This window comes from Lissotriton helveticus, chromosome 7, assembly GCF_964261635.1.
Source record: "Lissotriton helveticus chromosome 7, aLisHel1.1, whole genome shotgun sequence".
Lineage (NCBI taxonomy): Eukaryota > Metazoa > Chordata > Amphibia > Caudata > Salamandridae > Lissotriton > Lissotriton helveticus.
Window position 1 is genome coordinate 256,737,092 of NC_136068.1, and position 24,433 is coordinate 256,761,524.

The 24,433-nt window shown below is 46.6% G+C and overlaps 1 protein-coding gene across 1 annotated transcript in view; it reads left to right on the forward strand.

Annotated features, from left to right (window-relative positions):
- The window catches only part of PTPN1 (protein tyrosine phosphatase non-receptor type 1), a 375,455-nt gene that overhangs the window by 295,078 nt on the left and 55,944 nt on the right, over positions 1–24,433 (forward strand). The gene's annotated exons all lie outside the window — the stretch shown is intronic.

Below are 24,433 nucleotides of genomic sequence, written 5' to 3' on the forward strand. Positions count from 1 at the left end.
GCTATTTCAGTGCCAGGTCTTCTAATCCCAATTCATCACCCTGTTTTTTAACAGCCTTTTCCGATCAATACTTCGTATGATTCCTCACTGTTTTCATATCCCATTCATCAGACTGGACCCAGAAACTTTTCAACACGTCTTTGTGCTAGCGGGAGGTGCTGGCTCCACTTTGGCACAGGAAACTATGCTGCTGAGACCTCACTGGAACCGTATTGCACCCCACCTTGTGTTCTGACATCAGTTCCCCCTTTTTCACCCCAACACTGCTCTAGAGCTTGTTCTCCTCAAACTTTCTTACTTTGGCATTCATCTATTTATCAATTTTCCTTTAAGTTTTTTTACTATCGCTTCTTTTTTGATGCAGTGCAAGAATGTCACACAGTAAAAGGTCAGGTATTAAATGCTGCAGTGGCTGTGCTGGACAAATGTCCATCAGGGCTCCCCACATCGTCTATCTTTGGTGTCTGGCATCCAATTCCAAGATGCATGGTTTTGTGAGTCATGCAGGAGCATGCATCTCAAGGCCATCAAGAACGGAAGGCCAATCTTGTTATGTGCGGTGCCCAGGAGAACTGCTGTGCCAGGAGGAAGTTTTATCCAACGAATGAGTCAGTCATCAAAGTCTTCTCAACTGAAGCATAAGAAGAAAGATGTGAAGACTATGTGTGGTGCTGATCTTACAAAGATAAGTAATTGAGGTGTTCCCTGGTACTTCAGGACTCCTCATCTGAGCCAGAATCTGTCTGCTTTCATCAGGAGGATCCGGCGCCTGTGACTCCATCTGGCCCAATGCCGGTTTGGAGACCTTCCACATCTGCCACTGTATTGCCCAGGCTTCAAACCTTCATCTCTACCCAGAGTTTCTTCCTCCTGGTACAGACCCTGCTCTTTCAGAACACCATATTTGATAATTTTCAGATGACTATGGTTCTCTTTGGATGGCCTTCTGGCCCCAGGGATCCTTTGGGCTTGCCATTCAGAATGGTATTGGTGGAGATTATCCAGGCTCCCATTGCTTCTTTCTGCTTTTGGGTCCTAGTTCCATGGCTTCAACTCCGGCTCCAATGCTGGCAAAAACCCGAGCTCCAGTACCTCTACCATCGCCATTCGCCCATTGTCATTCAGGCGCCTTCTTCTCCTTCACTGGTGCCCACACCACTCCAAACACCACTGGTGCCTTCTTCCTTTTAATGGAGCTTCCAGAGCCTGCCCATATATTGAGAAGGGTAGCACAGAGTTTTGCAGGGGAGCATAGATTATTTTTCTATGGGGATTCTGTTCACCCTGGTGGACCCTAGACAGGACACAGATGATGATGATGATGGTGGTGGTGGTAGGAAGGCTGTCGTTTTTCGAGACTGTAGTAGGTTAGATTCATTCCCTGAGTGGGAGATAACTTCTCCCAATGGCCTCCCACCCCAGAGATCATGCTGTACCATGGTATGATGTTTAAGGCTGCAGAAGTATTAGAACTTCCACTGCTGTCTGTGACGATCAAGCTGAACATCTTGACTGAGGTATTAAACCCAACATCACAAGCTTCAGAACTTTTGCTTCATTTTGTTGAAGCCCTCATGAAGCCACTTCTAGCAGCTTGGAAAAAACTGACATCTGCCTCTGCCGTTGGCTGCATAGTAACAATTCGATGGATGTCCTTCCAACCTCCACCAGCAGTGTCCACAGTGATTATGGTCACTTCTATACTAAAGTCTGCAGCACATTTGGAACACCTGGAGACCAGAGGCAGTTAGTCTCTAGAGGAACAGATATTGCACATCAATCTGCTGGAGCTGCAAGTAATAGGGCTAGCGCTCAAGGCATTCCAGCCATCACTTCATGTCCAGTCTGTCCAAAGATTGACGGACAACATGACTACCATGTGGTACATGATGAAGCAGGGAGGAATGGGATTATACCATCTCTTTCGAGAAGCAATACAACTCAGGTGCTGGGTGTAGGAACACCAGATCTGGTTGGCTGACAGTCATCTGGCTAGTGTTCTGACTGTCAGAGCTGACAGCCAGAGTCAGTGACTCCCTACGGCCACAAATGGAGTCTTTATCTAGTGGTGGTCCTGTACATCTTCGCCCTATGAGGCACACCTCAGGTGGACCTATTTGCGGCTCGCAGCAATGGTAATTTTCCTCAGGTTTGTGCCCTCCAGTATCCATTGCAGGGAGCCATCGGGGTGCGTTTTGTTGAAGTGGAGATTTCCACTTTACTAATGCGCTTCCAACCATACCCTTAATTCCTCGGGTGTTAAGGAAGATTCAGCTAAACTGGACCCAAGTCATGGGAATAACCCTGGATTGACTGAGAAAGCTGTGGTATGTGGACGTGGTGCACCATATCCTGTGTCCCTCCGCTCAGTCTCCCTCACAGAGATAGACTTCTCTAATTCGGAGGGGCAGATGCCACACCCCAACCTCTAGAGCATCTGCCTTCATGGACCGAAAATTGAGTGCGGACACCAGAATGCTTTTTATCTGCCTCCTAAAGTGGTGGATGTTATCTTCGGTGCCCGTAGGAATTCCACCAAAACTGTATTCTTGGAAGTTCCTCAAGTGGTGCTCAGGTAACTTGGTAGGTCCTGTCAAGACCCACTTGTTGAAAGTTCTACAATTTGGCCTCTCGTTAGCTCAACAGGGTTCCATGGTGACTACAGTTAAGGGCTTAGTATCTTCTTTGTCATCCTTTCTGTCTCTTAGATCAGTTATGGTTGTGCATAGTCATGATTTCTGACTTACAAGTTTCCCTGTCTTTCATAATTCCTCAATGGGATATTAATGTGTTTCTTACTTTTGTGTGTGACATAATCTCCTTTTCAGGCCTTGCACAGCAACCGTTTGCGACTTCTCGCATTTTAAACCGTTTTTCTGATCACCATTACAGTGGCTAGACATATCCATGAGTGCAAGCACTGAGCGTGTCAAGCTCCTCTGTACCTCCTTCTTTCCTGACGAGCGGGTTCTTAGAACCAGGGCTACTTTCCTGTCCAAAGCCTTCACACCATTCCATTCTGGTCAGCCTTATCACTCCACCTGCCGTCTTCCCCACCCCCACCCCCACATCCACATCCAGCTAAAGAGGAAAAGAGGCATCACAGACTTGACCCTAAGATGGAGGTGACTTTTTATATTGATCATATCAAGTATGTCTGGCGTGATGAGCTTTTTATCAGCTACACTGGTAAGATGAAGGGTAAAACTGTCAAGAGGATGTTGCCAAGGTGGGTCATCTATTGCTTCAATGTGCATTCACGTTTGGCACACAAGGAACCTCCAGAGGCCATTTGAGCTCATTTGACCAGGGTGAAGTCTTCTACTTCAGCTGTGACAAGGGTAGTCGCTTTGGCAGAAATCGTCAAGATAGTGACTTGAGCTTACTTCTCCACCTTAGCAAAACATTACTGTTTGGATTTGGAGGTGCAGAGGGAGGGTCACTTTGCTTTCCAAGTCCTCCTTGACGTTTTAGTTTACCAGTCCACCTCCCGGTTGGGTAGTGCTTGGGGAAACTATTCAAAAATTGAGGAATCTGCTGGTAAAAGTATCTTTCAAAAGAAAGTTACTTGCCTTCTGCAACAGTTTTTCTGGTAGGTATTCTCTCTACCTGCAGAATCCTCCTCAACCTCTCCCACCTTCTCTCGAAGGTGCGTAAACAACTGGATGGGAAAATTATGTTGGGGCACCAATGGGGATTATTTTTTCATTCAGAGTTTTATATAGCGCAAACTTGATTCAAAGGTATCTGAGCGCTTTACATGAACACCAGTTACGTTACACAAAGACACGTACATTTTTGTTAGACACAGAGAGTAAGTGATTTGCCGAGAAGCACAGGATGTTGAGCGTCCTTGCAGAGACTCTAACCAGGTTCCCCAGATTTGAGATCGACCGCCCTAGCCGATTAGCCCACATCCTTTCCCCAACTTTATGGATCCAGTGATGTCACAGTGCTGGTATTTTCAGCACCTGGATGGAGCCTAGAGCCCTCTACCGGCATGGAGAGCTATTGAAGTTTCTGGATCTAGTCAAAAGGTGAAGATATTCAAAAGGATTCTGCAGATAGAGTAGCCATAAAAAATATAGTTCCTAAATCAATAATTTTTTTTATATACAAAAAAAAATCGTGCATTCTTTGCAGAGTTAAAGGTTGGTTTTCCTTTTCGGTATTTTGTAAGGATTTCTTTTCTTGCTGTGAGAGGATGGTTTCCCACAAACAACTTTCGGTTTAAAAATCGTAATTTCTGCTCTTACTATTATGGTTTTCAGGTGAGAAGCACGTTTATGCTGTCTCTAGGTCTTCCACTGTTTATCTTGCTGTCCTGGTTCTTTCTGGGAGCAATAGTTAAAAACGTTAATTTTTTTATTAATAAAACCATGGATCCTGTCGAGGTGAGTTCTGAACTTTTGGCATTTGGAAAACTTTGTGTGCATGATAAAAATAAACGTGCAGGGAAGTAATTTATTCCCTACATTAACTAACTAACTTGTGGTCTCCAAGGTTTTTATAATTTTACCTCATTGACTTCTATCCTTTTTCCCAAGGGTGCACTGCTTAAGCATTGCAGCTCAGGTCGGTGATTGCCTTTGTGAAAGCTTCATGCGGATTCCTTGGTTGCCAGGAGTTCAGTGTGTTGTTGGTGCAGACCATGTACCATTTACCATTTATGCTAAGTGTTTTGCAGTTACGATTGTAGCGGAACCTTGCACTGATGGTCAGAAAGCCCTGGGCCTTGGCATCATAATACCTGTATTGGACTTTGCCATGGTCTTTTCAGTGAGTTTGTCTTTGCAGTAATGCAGATATAATATATTCTTGATATTGGCACCTAAATAGTTAGAGAGAATTCCTATTATACAGATGTTAGTATTTAGGCTTTAAGTCTGGCCTTGTGCTCATCAGAAAGCGCTTTGAGAAGTAATACTGAGAGAGAGGCTTAGTCGCCACTCACCATTAGCATTTGATTTGGCAGGCGATGTGAGCTTCTACTGAAACAGTGCTTGTATTGCAGTCTGTGAAAGCGTATTTATGCTCAGGACAGTCTGCATGAGTTTGATATGGTGACAAACCACTGACAAAGGTTTTGCTTGTATTGGTTATTTGGGAAAAATCCTTTCATATGCCTGCTCTGCTTATGATGAAAAGTTCTGAAATGCAGTAGGCATGATTTATTTGGTATGATATGCAATGTTAAAGCTAATAGGCATTTAAGGGTGGATTGTTAACGGTACCATGTTAAAGCCTGGACACATGTATCTTGTTATATGAAACCTCGCAGATAACTTTTATAGGGAAAGGTTTTGGTGCTGATGACATGCCTTGAAAAACCTTAGGGGTGGAAGATTTGCGCTATAATAATTCTTGCGTGAATCTCTTAAGAATGCTCTGGCAGGCTTAGTTGTCTACCGTTATCTTGTTTGTAATAAAAAAAAATACAACAAAAGCATATCTATCTTTCTAGCTATCTAGGTCTACGTACACAGAGGGGATTTGGGTCAACCCCACTTCTACCAATGGTCTGTATGAGTATCCTTTACTCTCTGCTTCCATCTGAGAGCATACCGCATTGGGTACTGAGTCAGCCTACTTCAGTCATTGGCTTTCTTGTCCTTTTAGTGATAGCATATGTCTGATCAAAGGAGCACATGCGCCTAAAAATGTGTGTGATTTAGTGCTAACCAGGCTTGCCAGTCCGTTAGTTTTCTATTTTCTCTTTTTATAGACGCCCCTTTCATTTATTTTCCTTTCACTTTTTAGAGCATATTACAGCTCCTGAGATAGTGCTAACTGGCCCATTTGCCTGCTTCTCATTTCATCTGCAGCGCACTGCATCCCAACTGGCCCAAGCTTCTAAAGTATGCAACTGTCATAAAATGGTTTTGGCAATAGTGCATCTGTTTTTTTTACTGATACAAGACATTGGTTCTAAACTTTGGGGCCATTCTGGAAGTTTAAAACATTGATACGCTATGTACAAAAACTTTGCAGAACAGCCATCTGCTGCTATATTGTAGCCTGCTGCTGAGGGCTTCCGCGATTGCTAACGCCCTTGAACCTAAGTTATAGGCCCGAGCCACAGGAAGAGGGCCTTTAACAACTGCTACAGCCTGACGTGGAAGAGCTACAAGGCTATTAAAACATTCCACCCACTACAAATCCAATGTTCTAAATTAAAAATGGAACATGCATCCTGGGACCAGTTTGCCCAGACGTTCAGACCCAGCCATATGCAAATCATTCTTGACCCTGTGCTCATGGGAACAGTCCAGCCCAAACTGCTGCAAAGCCAGGTTTTCCCTGGACCGGAAACAAGCGTCTTGGGACTGGTTTCGGGGTAACGCCCCTCATCAGCCAGGCTAGCTTAAATCCAGATATGTTTTAAAATAATTTATAAAGAGGAACTATATTTTCCTTGATGTTTCCTAGCCCCTTCGGTGCTCATGACGAGCTGAGCTCGTCATGACCACACCCGTTTTGGTTGCTGTCCAGCACAGCAGGGGAATAGCTCTAGCAGCCATGTGGCTAAACTAAAGCAACCACAGGGCCTGAAAATCTGGTCTTTCGGTTCAGTGAACCAAGGCACCCTCTGCAGGAATGTGTCACTCACCCCCTGGTCCCATTTTCTATTCCTGGTGGATCCACCTAGCCTGTCATCCTTCTATGGTACACAAAACGACTACACTTATATTGAGTAACCGCAAACATCTGTTCATCACAATAAAGCCGCATGAGCTGATCATGCGTTGTGCAGTACATGGTGTGTTTGACTGAATTCCCACCAAACCTGTTGCAGATGGCCACCTAACATAATGTGAACAAGTTATCCTCTGCAACTGCAAAATCTTAAACCCAATCTAACAAAGTATTCAAAATGAGGAAAACCCTTACCCCAGAAAAACATGAGGAAATGCAACAAAGGTACATTGATACAATTGTCCGGAAGAAGTAATCGAGTGAAGGATGATGAGATTGCGATGCAGGCAGTGGTAGAGTTGCTACAGTATAGGTAATGGTTATAACTGTAGGTAGAGGTTCTAACTTACATGTAAGGATAGAAATACTAGGGCATTAGCAAGAATTTTAAGGTATTAGGTGACAGTCATGGATAGAGGCAAGAGGATGTAGAGAGAAGCAGATGCACTGGGGCATTGGCAGGGATAAAAACATTAGGCATTGGCAGGGATATCAACATTTGGGTATTTGCAGTGGTTGGGGTATTGTGATATAAACACAAGTAAATTGACTAGTTACGCAGGAGTAATAGTTTAAGTATACATAAGTGTAAATTTACTAGGTATAGGTAGGTATAGGGTATCTACAATAAAGGCTAGGATACAAATCGCGTATTGGCACAACTAGAGGTACTTTGGTATAGGCAGAGACATTACCCAAGAGGAACGGAAAATAAAAGATGACTGGTTACCCATTTACCATCACAACTATCACTGTGAAGCAGAAGAGGAAGGAGGCAAACAATGGCCTGCACCTTATTACCAAAGACAGTAATAAGGGCATTCTTTTCTGATGGACAAGTCTAAATGCAGAGTCCTCATTTTTAGGATACCCGCCACCACCGACACAGCAGCATAAGGTTGGCTTGATTTCTGGTATTGTGCAGGCGTCCCTGATGGGCATGTTTTTTGCTGGAGCTAAACTCATCAGATAGGACTTACACTTACAATGTGGACTTTGCACTGGACTGGTTTAAACATGGTAGGGTCACGGTTATTTCCTTAGGGCTTCTGGCTCCTGCAAAACAATTGCTCCATCAGTTCTGCATATTTAGGGGCAGTTCTAATTGTTTAGCCTATCGCCAAGAGACAGTTGCAACCTTCCCAGCCATTGATGCAGCATACAGCCGAGCCCTTGGGTGTCCACTGACGTGGCACTATTGGACATCGCACAGGACAGCATAAGCATCAGTCCTCCAACTCTTCATCAGCTTCGGTGCCCTTTAACTCAGTTTACTTTGTCCTCCACAACTCACATACAACTGGTTGGTTGAAGATCACTTATTTTCTTCCAAGTTGGTGATTCATTACATCCAATAGATGCAAACGTCCAACTTGTTGCAGGAGGTACACCTTTTGCTCTCAAAAGATGCAATTGAGCGGTTACCAGAATTTGAGGCGAGGGTTGTTATTGATGCTGCCTTTTCATCTCGAAAAACCATGGATGTCTGAGTACTATTTTGGACTAGTCTTTTGCCTCTTGAATGCTTTCCTGCAGAAGGACACATTCAAAATGCTCACATTGGCTCAGATTCTATCTTCCCTGGACCTGGGAGACTGGATAGCATCCTTGGACTATCAGTACATTTGTTTTCATATATATGCTGTTCTGCAGTCCCACAGGCGTTCCCTGTGGTTCATTGTAGGCCAGGAACACTTTTAATTTTCCATGTTCTTCTTTGCCCTCGTTTCAGCCCGTCGATTGTTCACAAAAGTGATGGTGGTGATGGCTGCCCATATTTGAAGGTCAGGCGTTCCTGTACCTCAAAGACTGTCTGCTGAAGGTGGACTCACCGCAGTCAGTCACAGAACACCACTGGATCATGGCAGACATCTTAACATCATTGTGTTTCACCATAAACAAGCTGAAGTCCCAGGTGATTAAGTCACAAAGGCTTCCGTTCATTGGGGCGATCCTAGATGTTTTGAGTTTTAAGGCTTTGTCTCTATGCTTCTGGTTCAGTCCTTGTTCTCGGTGGGAATGACTTTGATGCTTTTTGGTCTATTGGCCTCATGCATGCTCCTTATCAGCAGCACAAGGTGGCTTATGCTTGACCTGCAATAGAACGTAAAATCCCAGTGAACCTAGCACCAAGGCTGACTCTGACTCCATCCAGGTGTAAGTGCTGACTGACCGAACTCAGGTTGTCCTGCGAAAGACTGCTCACCCTGCCTCATCGAGCTGAGAATGGTGTCCAATGTCTATCTGCTCAGTTGGGAGGGACATTTGTTGGAGATGGAGAGCAGAGGCCACTGGAGTTGCGGGCCATTCGTTTGTCCTTGATGGCTTTCCTGCTGTCCTTCAAGGGGCAGCTGGGGTAGGTTCTTATGGAGTATATCACCGCTATGTGGTACCGCAGCAAACATGGCAGAGTGTGCATCTGGTTCTGTGCCAAGATGCTTTGTGTCTGTAGTCGTGAGTGGAGTAACAAAAAATAAAATCTTTCCGGTTGCCAACTGTCTGGTGGGATCTCTGAATGCCATAGCAGACAAATTGGACAGTCATCACCTGACAGATCACAAGCGGTGTCTGCCTCCCGAGGTGGGCAAGTGCATTTTTGATCAGTGAGAAGAGCCATGGTGTCACCTATTAGTCACTGTCGAGAATGTGCAGAGTCAACGATTTCTCATGCTGGAGTTACCATCGAAGCACTCCTTAGGCGACACATCCCTGGTGTAAATTAATAAGAGAATACTGTACTACCTCTCTGCCCGCGTTCTGAACACAATAGACTAGGCCCAAGTCTCCTACCTGCCCTGGATTGGGCCATGAGAGTGGGGTATATGGAACTCCTAAGCATGAGCATCTGGCTTCCAATCAGGCAACCACTTGGGGAGGACTCTGTGTGAGCAATAGAGATCCTTCCTCTCAACCACCACAATTTACACCACATGTGGAGATAGCGCAACAACAGTTGACATCTTTTGATTTGCTGACAAAACTGGTAGATATCGTACATCTGCTAGATGGCCTTCAAGAAATCTATCTACATTGGGTGCTGGGGCAAATGTATTGCCTGGTGTGGTGCCCGAAAACTGACCTCTTATAAGTTGTCAGATGTTCTGATGTATGTTCTTTAATTATTCCAGCAAAGTCTTGCAGTGGGCACTGTCTGAGGTTGTCTGGCCCTTCTGCTTTTATCAGACCAGTTGTCCTTGTTTGAATCACCAGTTTTGATGTGGTTCATAAAATGTTTGACACATGTTCTCTTCCAAACAGTTTTTGATGTCCCTGTGGAACTTCACTTGGTCTTGACATTTATGTATACGCCCTTCAAACAATGCAATCATGTCCGCTTGTCGCATGAGTGAATGGCAGTCACTTTCAGTGCAACCACCCTATACTACATTCTTTCTGGACAGATTGGTGCTGAGGTCCCAGATATCCTCATGTCCAAAGGATGACTCCCTTCCACTTCGGCAGTCAACAACTCTGCCATGATTTTTTACTCCTGCTCAGCCCTCGAAAGACTCCTTTGTTTGGAACCCAAAAGGTCTTTCTGTTTTTTATATTGATCTTTCCAAGACCAGTTGAGTATACTATCTCTGTGGGGTCTTCTGGAACTTTTTGATTCAAGTGTATTGCTTTGGTATCTATTCTAAATGTGTGGGATCTGCGGTTAGAAACATCCCTCCGAAGAACAAGTTACTTACCTTGGGTCATGCTCTTTCTGGTGGGGTCTCTATCTGACTGCAGATTCCTCACTGCCCTCCCACGTCCCCGTTCTGTGGAGTGGTCTCTTTACCATCTAAACAAGAATCCAGAGTTGGAGGTTTTCACAATCACCTACACACCTGCAGTTATTCTGGGCTTCCCGTTGGTGAGCATAGAATAGGAAAGGGAAGAAACTGATGTCTGTACACAGGTATGACTAATACAATGCTCTGCTCCATCACTTCAGGGGCAGTACGGAGCTGCACTGCATCACTTACCGGCAGTTAGGAGCACCATTGGAAGTTTCACTGATCTAGCCTGGCACCTGTTGAGGATATACCAAAAGAGATGAGAAATTTGCAGTTAGGTAGAGTATCCAATGGAAACAGCAGTACGGGAGTCATGCAACTTGTTCATCAGTTTTGTGAAGAAAGACTGCTTTTCCATGAACCAACTACGATCCAGTTCCTGCTAAAACAGTTTGGCACCCCAGAGTATGATGCATGACGTCCCTGCAAGATACATTGGCTTTCACCCAGCACCAGACCTTACCCAACATTTGCCATCTCTGCCTCCTTCACTGCCTACAGTGGCAACCAGACCATACTTTCTTACAGTAGGCCTTCCATCAACAGAACTATTAATTACATTTTCTCGCTTTTGGGCTACACCTGTTTCAGCTTTGTCACACGCATATTTTCTTTACTACACTGCTGTGTATTTTCTTCTCTCTTAACAGTTCTCCTGTCAATGAATGACTTTATTTACTTCTTAGCCTTTTGTTTCCTTGCAGCAGATTGGTTGGGAGGGGAGGAGGAGGAGGGGGGGGGGGAGAAGAGAGCCGAAAATGAAGAAAATAATAAACAATTACAAGTCTGCCCCCACAACCTCCTCTCGGTCCTCTTCGCCGCTTCCCGGGCAGGAAGCACCAGGCTCCCAAAAGCCAATCACAACGCTGCAATGCAGCTTTGTGATTGGTATGAGTGCCGTTGCGGCGCTCAGCCAGAGAATGGGAGGTTGGGCATGTTCTCCATGCAGGCTGTAATGCAGCCTGCTGGAGAACATGCAAAGTGCGCATAACGGTTTGACTGGGCTGAGACAGCCGGCCAAAGCGTCCTTCGCACTTGGAGTGGGCAAACCACTCTTGCCCTGCCATGTGAGCAAAGCAGACACACCCCTACCCAGCTGAGCAAGGGCAATAATAAAATAACAGAGTTGTCATTTTATTTTTTCCTATTTCAACCTGCTCAGTGGGGCGGCGCTCCTCCTCCTTAGTGGAAGAGCTTCCACTGGTCTGAGGTGTCATATGTACCCTCCAGTGGAGTTAAAAGAAAGGAATATGCACACTATCTCCCAGGTCCTTCTTCCTGAAGTGTCTTGTAGATCTAACTGGTTTTGCCCAAGACACTCTTTTGCCATTTTGCCTGCATCATCCAATACACCCTACATGCGCAGAAACCAGGCCTTTCCAGAAACTTACCCTAAGCTTTTCCTGTGTTACCTTTGTCATCACTTACTGCACATCAGAAGTGGAAGAGGGCTCACAATAGGGCAAGGACCTCGTCTTCCTCACTCGGTGATAGATTAAGGTAGACTTCATAAGGTATACAGAAAGCAGTGCAATTTAACTTAAATAAATACTACCGACTGAATAGGTTAGTAAGTGAGGTAAAGCTTAAAAGCATGCTTGTCTGTAATGGGATTCAGGAGCTACAGAAATAGGATTAGAAATATAGTGTGGAATGTGTTGAATTGAAATACCGACTGCATCTATACACAAACCACATAGAAGTAGTGTAAGGATTTCAGTGGTTTTCAGGGCACAACAGCTTGTATCATGGTCAGTGAGGCAATTGATGGATTTTCCGTTTAGCGTAAAATCAACATAAGGAATCCGTGTACGGTCTGCACCACTCTGGTTATCTAGTATTCAAGAAATGGACTTTGTGTAACCTGGTTAAATTCGGGTGATTTGAAAAGAGAAGGTACATTTGAAACAAAAGACTACCTCCCTTCCGACGCCTCGAAGGCCGACCGCCAAAAGAGCAGCCTAATGCTCCCAAGGCTTCTACCCGATTCACTCTCCCTGCTTGTCCTCCACCTTGTCCCCTGCTCCGCTGAGATCCCCGTCCCATCCCCGTCACATTTTGTCACATATTCTGTAATTTCAACATCAGTTTAGATTCTGCAAATTCTTTTTCAATTCTATAACGCAACACGATCCACTACCATTACTAGTTGAGCCAACTTCTTAGTCTGTTATCTGATGCAAATAATCATTCATTGATTTTGTACATTCCCTGACAATCCTTGCACACATCCAGCCTACAGCTTCCTGAGTCCTCTCCGTCAGACGGAGAATGCACAAAAATCTTTCAAACACATCCTCATGCCTGTCTAGGTAATTTGCTGCTGTTTCTCCTTTGTTTTGCCTACAGTTAGAAATCTTTAAACCAATCTGTATGTACTGGGCACGCATCCACAACCTCATTCAACAAGGTATCCTTTGGTAAAACTCTTGAGTCCCATCATTTCCGGGATGCTGTCTCTGCCACTCTTTTTTTTAATTTTTTTTTTTTAAACCTTTATTGTACAGAAGGCACGCACAGATACGGGCCTACAACCCTCCGGGCCGGCCACCGCAATAAAGAGACATACGAGGCAATACAGGAGAGACAACAGGATTTCTAAATAGCTCATATGAAAGGCAAAAGCAACAAGTCTTTGAGTCGCCATCACGGACAGGATAAAAGTAGGTTAATTTTATAATAGAAAAAGGGTGTCACAGGATAATGAAAGTCTGTAAAGTCCAGAGGGCCGTGGTGGGCCGTGAGCAAGCCGAAGTCCCAAATACAGGAAAAGACCAACAGAACAATACATTTTGGCAAAGGCAGAACGTGAGTCCCACATCAAGAACAATCACAATCGCTGCTCAACACCCACCCACCACTACCAGGGCACATAATAATAAAACAGCGAAAAATACGCCTACAAAACTAAAAGCCCTCCGTTACAACACCCAAGGGGGAAAAAGAAAATGGGGTGGGGAAAGGGAAAAAAGGGGAGGAAGGAGGACATCAAAAAAGGGGAGGGGGAAAGTGAGGGCGCAGCGTCAGCGCACGCCCCCCACGGCTAACCAAGCACCCAATACTAATTCGGCACATGGAACTAGTGGCAACAGGAGAAATGAATGCGTAGTAAACCGGGACAGCAGACATACCAAAAGGGCCATGCCAGCACAAACACCCCGGGGGGCTACGCGCCGACACCGCGCCACGAAATTAGGAGACACATAAGAGCCATAGAACCAAAAAAGGAACAGGGAAAGATACAATAAACAGACCCCCCCACCACCCCGCACGGCCCACCCTGCACCCCTGCAGAAGGCTATGGCCTACCCCCCAGCAGCGTGCCTGTCGCCCTAATTAGAACCTGAAATATAGAGAAATATAAGAAAGAAAGAATCACTTAGATTAAAAAGGGGGGGGGAAAGGGAAAACAGGGAAAAAACAGCGGGAGAGGAGCCACATAATCAAAACCCCTGCAGCTCCCACCCCCCCGCCCGAAAATATTCAGATCCCACGGGAAGATAATAAACACACGGAGAAGCTCTCGGAACGTAAAGATGTATCAAACATAATCATACAATTATGAACGGATCACCCAACCATACCACAAAATAACAGTCCACAGCGGCAAGATCAGCTCAACCCTGTCCTCGTTTTTCGCAAACTGTAATCGTCCAGCGCACCAGGAACCAGATCACTGAAAACAGGAGGTGAATAACAGGGAGTCGAATCAAAAATACACTCAAGTTGTAGCGATCGTGACCCGGATTATCCAGAAAGTACAGTAACCACTTCAAGCAAAGCAGGCAAAGTTCCGATGAGAATACGGAGAAAGCCGGTCCAGCGGCACCGTCACAGGATCTTCGTACGGCCATGTGAGGCAAAAGAGGAAAAGGAGACCCATCGAGGTCGGTCCAGACAGTATCCAGCCGGGGAACCTCCTGAGCAGAAGGAGGCACAGGACGAAGAAGGGCAGCAGACCCCCGTACATCCACACCAACAGCAGCCTCCAGGTCCACGACCCCAAGGAAAGTTCCAGCAGCACACAACAGAGATGAAGCCGCACAAACCGAGGGGGGTCCGGCCGGCCCAACAAAGGGACCCCCCTCCAGGATAGCGGTCGGTGCGGGCATGGATGCCCCCCAGGAGCGCAGGGCGGCAAGGATGTCGCGGAGTGTAGGCTCACCTTTACAGTATTCAGCAAACGTGCCGCGGACCCGCATCGCCGGTCCCCGCAAGGTCGAGAATCATGGGGCCGGTCGCCATCTTAGAAGCCCGGCGGGGCCGCTGGGAACACCGACCCCCGCCCGGATATCAGCGGGGCAAAACAGGACACCGGCAACCACCAGTGGAAGTGCCACCAGGGCAGGAAGGGGAGCCACCAGAAGAAGGCGATGCGCCGGCACCCCACACGCCGCCGGCACCGTTCTCCGAGTCCGGGCGGAGGCACTTAAAATGGCCGGGCCGGAGAACAAAGGGGGGACGAGCCAGATGCACGGTTAACCCCGTCCATGGAAGTCAGCTCCCCAACACCAGGCAGCAGAACCGCCGGACCAGGCCCGGGAGGCCGCAATCGGTCTATTAGCACATCGGCCCCTCCGATCGACTCCACACCACCACCAAGGGCCGGCCACCGCGCCCCGTCCAGCCCGGGCGCCGCCAAGGAGTGCCAGGCCCGGCCGCTCCTGAGGCCCCGAAGCAGACAGGGGCGTAACTCAGGATCCGTGGCACCCAGGAATCACCGGAGCAAACGGTAAGTGCCTGTGAATTATCGTCGTTCCACTGCACATCGTGGAATACTTCCCGGGGCAGGATAAAGTACAGGATATTTGTTGCAGACAGGAGAGTGATCGGAGCCGAGCTAAAACGCGGCCATCTCGGACGCGAGCTTGGCTCCTCCCCCCCCAAAAAAAAGCAAAAAAAAAAAAAGTCTCTGCCACTCTTGATCTAGACCTCTCCACAAATAAGGGATTCTGCTTCTCATCAAGTCGCTCATGCGCCGCCTTCTAATGCTCTACTGCCGGGTGCTTGCAGTGCTTGCTTTCATTGTGCCTCTTTGTGCTTTATGTGCCGGTAGTCCTGCTAGTGCTGCCACGTTTCTTGGTGCTTCCACTGGGCACCCCAGCATTATCAGCTGGAGTAGAGAAAATATCCAAAAACAACTCTGCCTTACCTTAGTTCTTGCACTCCTTCTCTTGCGGCTCTGGGGAAACAGATAGCAGGCAGGTGAGTGAGTAGAAACAGACCTGACGTTGTCAAAGGTGGTCTATTGGGTATTCCAGCCTCTCCCGAGTCTTTTTGATACCGTAGACTTGAGATTCATATTCGTGTTTGATTGCTTCCTCATACCAATTCGGAAAAGCAGACCATTGTTTAGCATTTATCATAATCTCATTTCTGCTTCAATTTATTTTCCAAGTTATTCAAACAATCTAGGTCATAGGTACCATTATCGGAAACGGGATTTCTCCTGCCCCCGTTAAGGAGTCCAACCTACTGTTTCAGAAATGTTTATATGCCTAGACCGTACTGTTGATTCATACCAAGAGTTATTTTCAGTGGGGGTACGTTATGATTAGATATTTCTGCTCCATATGTCTCCTTCCTTCCTATCCAAGAAAACGTGAACATTTCTGCCTGCTTTGTGCCACAGCTCATCCCATGGAGGTGAGGATGGGAAGGAAATGGAAAGTTGTTTAAGGGGTTCCTCAATTAATTCTCTAACTGATTTCTTTGGTGGGAGGCAAGAAATATATCGCGGACACTCAAAGATCCCCTTGCTTTCGGACGATCTTAGGTTGTGCGGCCAATGGGGCTAGCAAAGGGGCTAGTATGGCTGTATCAGAGATTCTTACACACATTCATTATCAGGGGGTGCACCGATTTAACACATTACAAAGCATTGAAACAGCAACAACGGAAAATCCAAGGTATGGGGCAATAGTGACCGCACTTAGCTGTAATTTAGTCTTATGTATTTATAGGATCTGGGTGCCGAGGACCTGAAGCCACATACCCCTAAGCTTACAAAAGTATATACCCACAATTTACAATACAACACAATGGTTCAGCACTCTCCACAGAAAGCAATAGTAAACAAATTAAATTTTTAGAATCCGTTCAGTGGGCTTTAAAAGTTCTTTTATTCTTTTTCTTCATACAAAACGTAGCCAACGCGTTTCGTCCAAAAGAACTTCTTCAGGGCTACAAACAAATATACAAAAAATACATATTATACACACTGCTATTTACAAGTTTAAAAACACGTACTAATAAACAATAATTACAAGTGGATTCAGTGTCTTCTATACAGAGTTAGTTAAAATCAACATATTCTCTCCAAGTATATCGACCTAATTCACCTACTAACAAATGTTATCACATTGTTTCCTTAAATGATGGAAAAAAGAACCTTTTCTTGAACGTAAATGAGGGAAAAAGAAGAACCTTATCTTGATATAAATGAGGGTTATTCCTGAACAAACACTTTTATATTGGGGGTGACCTTTCATACGGAAGAGCTACTCCTATCTATATTTAAACATTCACTTTGCTTACCAAGAAGTGGTGAGTTTGACTATGCTGGTTATTCCTTCAATCTCCACTTGCGATAATAAAACGTTCATTGATGACAGCACCTTATAATCAATATAGGTAAACCTAAAGCACGTAGTTAATATACTATAATCTATATACTATTGGTGATTGTATTAGGTGGCTATCCCTGGGTACTAACTGGATCATTGGATAACGTATTCCTAGAACAAAATAATCATCTTGTATAAACTGACTATCAACATAGGAGAAAATCTAAATGGAAAATTAAAGGTACATAGGAATTTGTTATACAATCACCAATAGTATATAGATTATAGTATATTAACTAAGTGCTTTGTTTACCTATATTAAATTTCATTTGTTTACTATTGCTTTCTGTGGAGAGTGCTGGACCATTGTGTTGTATTGTACATTACAAAGCATTGCTTGCAGCAAAAGCAAAACCAGTCCTGTTTCTGTTGTGGTGGCAGCCAAGGTTATTCTCTCCAGTAGGTACTGCTCTCCTTTAACTCTGTCCCGCCTGCCTAAGTGTCTGCCAAGTCACTTTAACTGCCCCCTTTCAGCTTTAGAGGTAGGATACTACATCCCCTAAACGGCTGGATATCCATCACATCGGCCACATAAGTTTTGCCAATCATTCAATGGGCCTGTGCATTACCTATGCCAGTTGACAAACCAAAATGCCAGGGCCAATGGAAGTAAACTGCACATGCTCTTTGACACCACATCATGCCACAGAAGGTGACATCACAATCCCTTTGACTCGATAAAATCACAGGAAGTGACATCATATAACCTTTGGATGCCTGCGACTTCACAAGAAGTGACTATTTTCTTTACGGCAGAGATGGGAATCCAAAACCGGGCATACCCTTTAAAGAATCCCACTCTACAGCATGTAGAGTCACGGTCACTGACTTGTTTCAGATAGACTCCATTCATATGTGTCTACACATCAGTGTATGCTGGGGCTCATGGTCCTGGTATAGTTTGATTCATATTATTGAACAATCGCACCTGAAAACAATGATCTGTAAATAAATCTAATGCAATCAAAGTTGTATCTTCGTGATGTGCAGTCATAAACCTGCTGTTGAGGAAAGTCAAGTGTGGCTTGGGCAGAATAAGGGGAGATGGTAACATGTAAATTATTAATCACGTTGTAGTATTTGTAGCACTTAGCTGTGGATCATCTGAGGTGCCAGACAAGTGCCTGCGTGACCTTGGCCACTCCATCTTGAGGTGGCAAGAAGCGTCTGCTGTCAGTGGGGAACGCCCTTTTTACAACTGTTCACCGCCATTGAGAACACAAAGTGCCCAGTTACTGTGCCCTGCTGTTTCCTCCAAGAAAGTCACTGGGAAATGCATTCTGACTTAAAAGGGAGACTTGTCTCATGTATGCATTTCCAATACTACCTCTCGTGCCTCGCGTTCTCCGAAAAAGCAGGATGGATTGGTCATGCAGGATGAACCAGGCCGGAGTCATCTCCATCAGCCCAAAATGGCCTGGGAGGTTTTAATCTCTAGTTATTTGATATCAACCTTTTAGCCAAGTGCTCTTTGACAAATCTATCTATTCTGGGCACTGGTAGAAATTTGTTGCCTGGTTGTGCTCGCAATGCCAGACTTCTGCAGGTCAAACAGTCGTATGAGCTTGTACTATTGTTGACCCAGGGAAGGCTTGCAATGTTATCTGTTGCCCCTTTCTTCCTTTTTGTTTTTACTTGATCTAAAATACTTATTTAATCCACTTGTTAGTTTTGAGTAATGTAGCCTCATTCTTCCTCCGAAGCCCTTAGTCATGCCACATGGAACTTTAAGTTAGTGTTAACATTTCGTATGAGGATGCCTTTTGAGTCAATGCACAGTTGATCTCAGCATCTACTGATGCTCAAAATAGTTCTCATGCTTGCCCACACCTCTGAGCGCAGAATGAGTAAACGTTTGGCGCCCTCCATTCAATTGGCCTATTCTACATTCTGACGAGGCAAAATAGTGCTTCTTCCCTAAAGTTGTGACACCTTTTATGTCAGCTACTATCACTTTGCCAATGTATTTTTGTGCCACCTATCCCTTCTGATAGGAGCCAAGGCTTCTCCTGCTTGACCCTAATAAGACTTTGAGTTTCTACACTGATAGCACAAAAGATCATCAAGTAAATGAATAACTCTCTGTGGGATTCTCTGGGACAAAGACACCGAAGACCATGTAGGAAAGGTCCCTGTCAAGATGGGCCAAGGAGCAACTCCCTGAAGTCCTATAGGCTCATTCCACCAGGACCAGGCATTGGTAAGTGGTTGCAGTGGTGGACATGTGCCAGGCTGCGACATGAGTATCAGTGCACACGTTCACAAAATACTACTGCCTTGACATTCAGGTCCGATGGAACGGTCATTTTGACTTCTCAGTCCTGCAAGAAGTCATAATGTAAGTCCATTCTTCATAACTTCCCCGTTTGGGAAGTATTGCTGTGGTATTGATTGATTTTTAAATGTGTGGAATCTGAATTTAGAAGTATCCACCTGAAGAACAGGTTGCTTACCTTCGGTAATGGAATGCTCTTTCTGTTGGATACTCTAACTTCATGTTTCTCACTCCCCTTCCACATCCTGTTCTGTGGAGTGGACTACTGAGTATCATAATGTTCAATCTAGTTAGATTTCGGCCCACTGTTGACTACAGTTTGTTCAAGTGCTATGCGTCTGAGAGTAAAGGAAAGAAGGAAGAAGGAAAAAGATTAAGAAAAAACTGACCGCAGTAGGCAGGGGTAGCACTTACTTGAGGCGCCCACACTTCACTTTCGAGGAAGGCGCAGAGTCACCTAGGGGTCCTCATGGTGCAACCAGTCAACACATTACTGAAAAACTCTCTTGCTCAAGTCTGGAGCCTGCTGGTATTCTAAATGTGAGGAATCCATGGTTCAAGTATCGACTGGAAAGAGCGTTACTGAAGGTAAGTAACTTGTTAATGCATACAGCATACCCTCTCTGCACGCTTTACAAGCATCAAATGCTAATGCTTTTTAACATTGGGGGAGTTGGGGATTTTGAGCAAGTACCGTGAGAGAGAGACAGAGAGAGACTTGTCTGTTAGGAATGAGAGGGGAACCATCACTTATCCATTTTGTTCGCGCATAGAGTAATCCAACACAAGAACAAAAAAGAACGGTGGATACCTCTTACTTAATTCTGTGCCAACATGTTCCTTTCCCGCAGGACATTTCTTTAAATCTAACAATCATTATTTTTAGTATTAGTATTCAGAATGTCTCTAAGTGCTTTTGAACTTGGTATATTGATGTCACCAATAAAATGTTCAGGCCGAGATGAAATGTTGTTGGTTTATGACTCGGGAACTGGTTCCAAACTTACCATCAAGACCACATTTAATCCCTTTCCTCTTGTTCCTTCCTTCCCTACCTCTTCCCCCTTTAGTGCTTCATTCTTTCGTTAATTCTCATTTCCTTTCTTCATTCACCTATTCTCGCCTTTTTGTATGCCCTTCTTCCCTCACTAATATCTTCAGATTCATTGACCTTACTTTCTTCTACCATGTGGTTGGATACATCTTCCTGTGGATTCCTCATCTTGTCTTCTCAGACTGGTCTGGAAAATCTTTTCTTTAGAAATAATTCTCAAGCTCTATTATGTGGTGCTATGCAGCTTCATCCTTGACGCCGGTGAATATTAGATAGCAAAGTTGTTACGCAAGTCCGGTGCTCTCTTTCGATCACTCACCAACAGAATTCCTCTATACTAGACAGACACATGGTCAAATGTCTTCTCCAGATTTTTCAGGTTTTAAGCCTTGTCGCGGATACTGCTTGAAGCTGTCCATTCAGATCCACGCGACAGGGGCACATGGTGCCTCGGATCAGAGCATGGCATTGTAGGTTTTGATTTTTATTCCTGCATGTACCTGAAGGCCTAGTGTAAGCAGGGAGACATGTGTTCGAGGCATGTGGGCTGCTAAATTCATATCTGTAGCATAGATCGCCGCCTAGTGTTGGGTCCGGATGATTGCACATTGTTGTCCTGGAAGAGTCTTCGAAGTATCACGAGATAGGTGGCTCCTCCCCTGGACTACAGTGCGCATGGGCATCGACTCCATCCCCAGATTGTTTTTTTCCGCCATTGGGTTCGGATGTGATTTCGACATCTCCTGTTCGATAGGAACTTTTTCAAGGCCAAAAGGCCTTCTTTGCACCGTCAGTATTGTTCGCGTTCGGCCCGTCTATCTTCCAGCTCGTAGAGTCGGATATCCGGGGGGTCGTGAGACTCTTCGGTGATCGGGGCCTAGTCGACGCAGCAAGACTTCAACGGCATGGAACGGAGTCCGTTCAAGAAATGTCCCGTATGTGGATCCAAGTACCCACACATCGACGTCCATCCTGTGTGCAACAAGTGCCTGTCGCCGGACCACGACGAGGCCAACTGTATGGCCTGTTCCAGATTTCGATCGAAAAAAAAACATCAAGCTTCGGCGCGTGGCGCGCCTTGAGGCCCAGCGATCGGCTCCAGCACCGGTGGACATCTTTGACAACCCCGCGGAAGATGAACAAGTGCGTCACCTGCAGATTTCCCCTACCCCGATGGAGGTCGAGTCCGAAGATGGAGCTGACGACCACAGTCCCGACATTGAAGAAATCGTCGAAGGTAGGGGACGACGACGAAGCATATGGGGCCATGGAAGATAGCTCGGAGGATGAGCTATGCCCCGTTCGTACTCTCACGAAGGCTCAGGTCACGGGATCGCCACGCGGCCTTACCCACGACCTTACACCTCGATCCACGGCCCCGCCTTCCGGCTCGGCTACGGACACCTCCGCGGAGCCGCCATTACAGAAAACGAAACCGAAACCCTCGGTACCGGTGAAAACAAAGATGGCCGATACGCCATCGAAACCGAAGACGTCCGCTCCGGTGCCAACGCCGTCGTCTTCGGGGGCCCCTAAACAAGCGCTCGCTGCAGACCAGGCTAAGGTGCCGAAGGTGGTTGCGGAGCCAAGCTCAAAGAAGCCCATCGGGTCGGAGTCTACCAAGGGAGACAAGCCGACGCCCAAGAAGACTGCCGTTCCTGCATCGGGAAAGTCTGTCGCGCCGAAGACCAAGGGGCCCGTCGACGCAAAGTCGGTGAAGGCCGCAGAGCCGAGGTCTGGGGCCGTGACCCCTAAAGGGAAACCGATCGATCCGAAGCCATCGGCATCAACGTCTACGGTAGTGGACAGTGTAACGGACGCACCGGTCACGAGTGCTCCTCGACCGGACACCCACAAGTCGGCGACGCTCGGGTCTTCCCCAGGGGGCGGACCACGGACATCAGTCGGATCGACGAAACCGTCAGCTTCCTTTACGAAGCAGGTCTCGGACTCCCTCAAGCACCTTAAGGTCCAGGCTTCAGCATCGGACCCAAAGACTCCTTCCGCGCCGAAGCTACAAGACGCACCGAAGGCCTCATCGGCACCGCTCGTCTACACGTTGCCGCCTAAGGTGGTGCCGAAGGCCTTTGCACCGCGGTCGGTGCCCAAAGACACCGCGTCGACGTCCACTCCACCGGCTGGGTCCGTGGGTCCTCGACAACCTTTGGTTGAACGGTCGGAGCATTTCATCGATGCCGACACCGGCAAACTCACGCTCTACAAACGGAAGATTACTTCGCGACCTTTGCAGTCCTTTACAATTCCTCTGAAACGTAAAAAGCCTGCGGCAGACACCCCCGTTCTGGTGGAACAGATTCTTCCTCAGCATAGGCGGAGTGCCACACCTTCACCCAGGTACTCAGATGGGGATGGAGGTGACCAAGATGAGGAGTACAGCTTCCCTGCTCATACAGAGCCTGATGAGCAGCAGGAATCATGGATGGATACTGGTGATCAAGGGGACCAGCAGACAGTCCAGGATCCACAGGTCTTTCACGTGAAACAGTCCCCCACTGAGGACTCTGCAGCGTTTAATGCCTTAATCGAAAGGGCAGCTGCAAACCATAAGGTGGAGATGCATGCTGACCCCGTAGAAGTGGACTTCCTTTTTGACACTTTCTCTACTGCTGAAAAAACTGTCAAGACTCTCCCCATGTTGAAAGGGGCCCTTAAGCATGCGGCAGACATTTTTAAGGAACCCACAAGATCCCGGGTGGTAAACCCACGCATCGAGAAGAAATACAGACCGGCACCTGGCGACCCCACCTACATACTGGGCCAGTTGCCTTTGGACTCTTTGGTGGTCTCTAATGCCTGCAAGAGGGAAAACTCCCAGACGACGGGTGAAGCTCCTCCCCCAGACAGAGTCAAAAGTGCTGGAGGCATCTGGGAAGAGGGTAGCAGCTCAGGCGGCCAACATATGGCGCATCTCAAACACGCAAGCTCTGTTGGCCAGATACGATAGGGCACACTACGACACCCTAGAGCAGCTGTTACAACACCTCCCAGACCAGTTTAAAGAGGGAGCTGAAATGCTTATCCAAGAGGGGAAGCTCATCTCCAACGCTGCTATAAAGTGTGCGCTAGATGTTGCAGACACAGCAGCGAGAGCGATCAACACTAGTGTGAAGTTGAGGCGTCCGGCATGGCACCGCATCTCGGGGTTCAAGCCAGAGATACAAACTACTATCCTCAACCAACCCGTTAATCCAGACAGGTTGTTTGGCCCAGAGGTGGACACCACCCTGGAGAAGATTAAAAAGGATACCGAGACTGCCAAGTCCATGGGAGCTCTCCAGTCACAACAATTTAGAGGGAACACTTTTCGTCGCTCAGGCACTCGAGGTGTTAACAGAGGGCACATGTCGCAGCAGACGCCATTCAATAAAAGTGGCGCACAATCCTCCTACAGCAAGCAGGGCAGAGGTGGATACAGAGGAAACAGTGCCAAGGGTAGAGGCAGAGGCAACAACAGGTCCCGTACCTCTGCCGCCAACAAACAGTGACTCCCTGTCACTGCCCCCGACCATCCAACACCTGTCGGGGGAAGACTCCAACAGTTCCTGCCCGTCTGGAAGTCCATCACCACAGACAGGTGGGTCAGGAAACTTATCCAGTTCGGCTATTGTTTAGAACTGACATCCACCCCACCACCCATGCCCCCAAAACACCGTCCTATGTCAGCAGAGCACTTGCACTTATTGCAGCAGGAGGTTCTAGTGATGCTGCAAAAAGGCGCAATAGAGCTCGTGCCGGTGGAGGAGGAAGGCACAGGGGTTTATTCCCTGTACTTCTTAATCCCAAAGAAGGACGGCTCGCTCAGACCGATTCTGGACCTCCGCCCCTTAAACCAGTACATTCTTTCGGAACACTTTCACATGTTGACACTGCAGCAGGTTCTTCCCTTGTTACAACAGGGAGACTTCCTCGCAACCTTGGACCTCAAAGATGCTTACTTTCACATACCACTCCACCCCTCCCACAAAAAGTACCTCAGGTT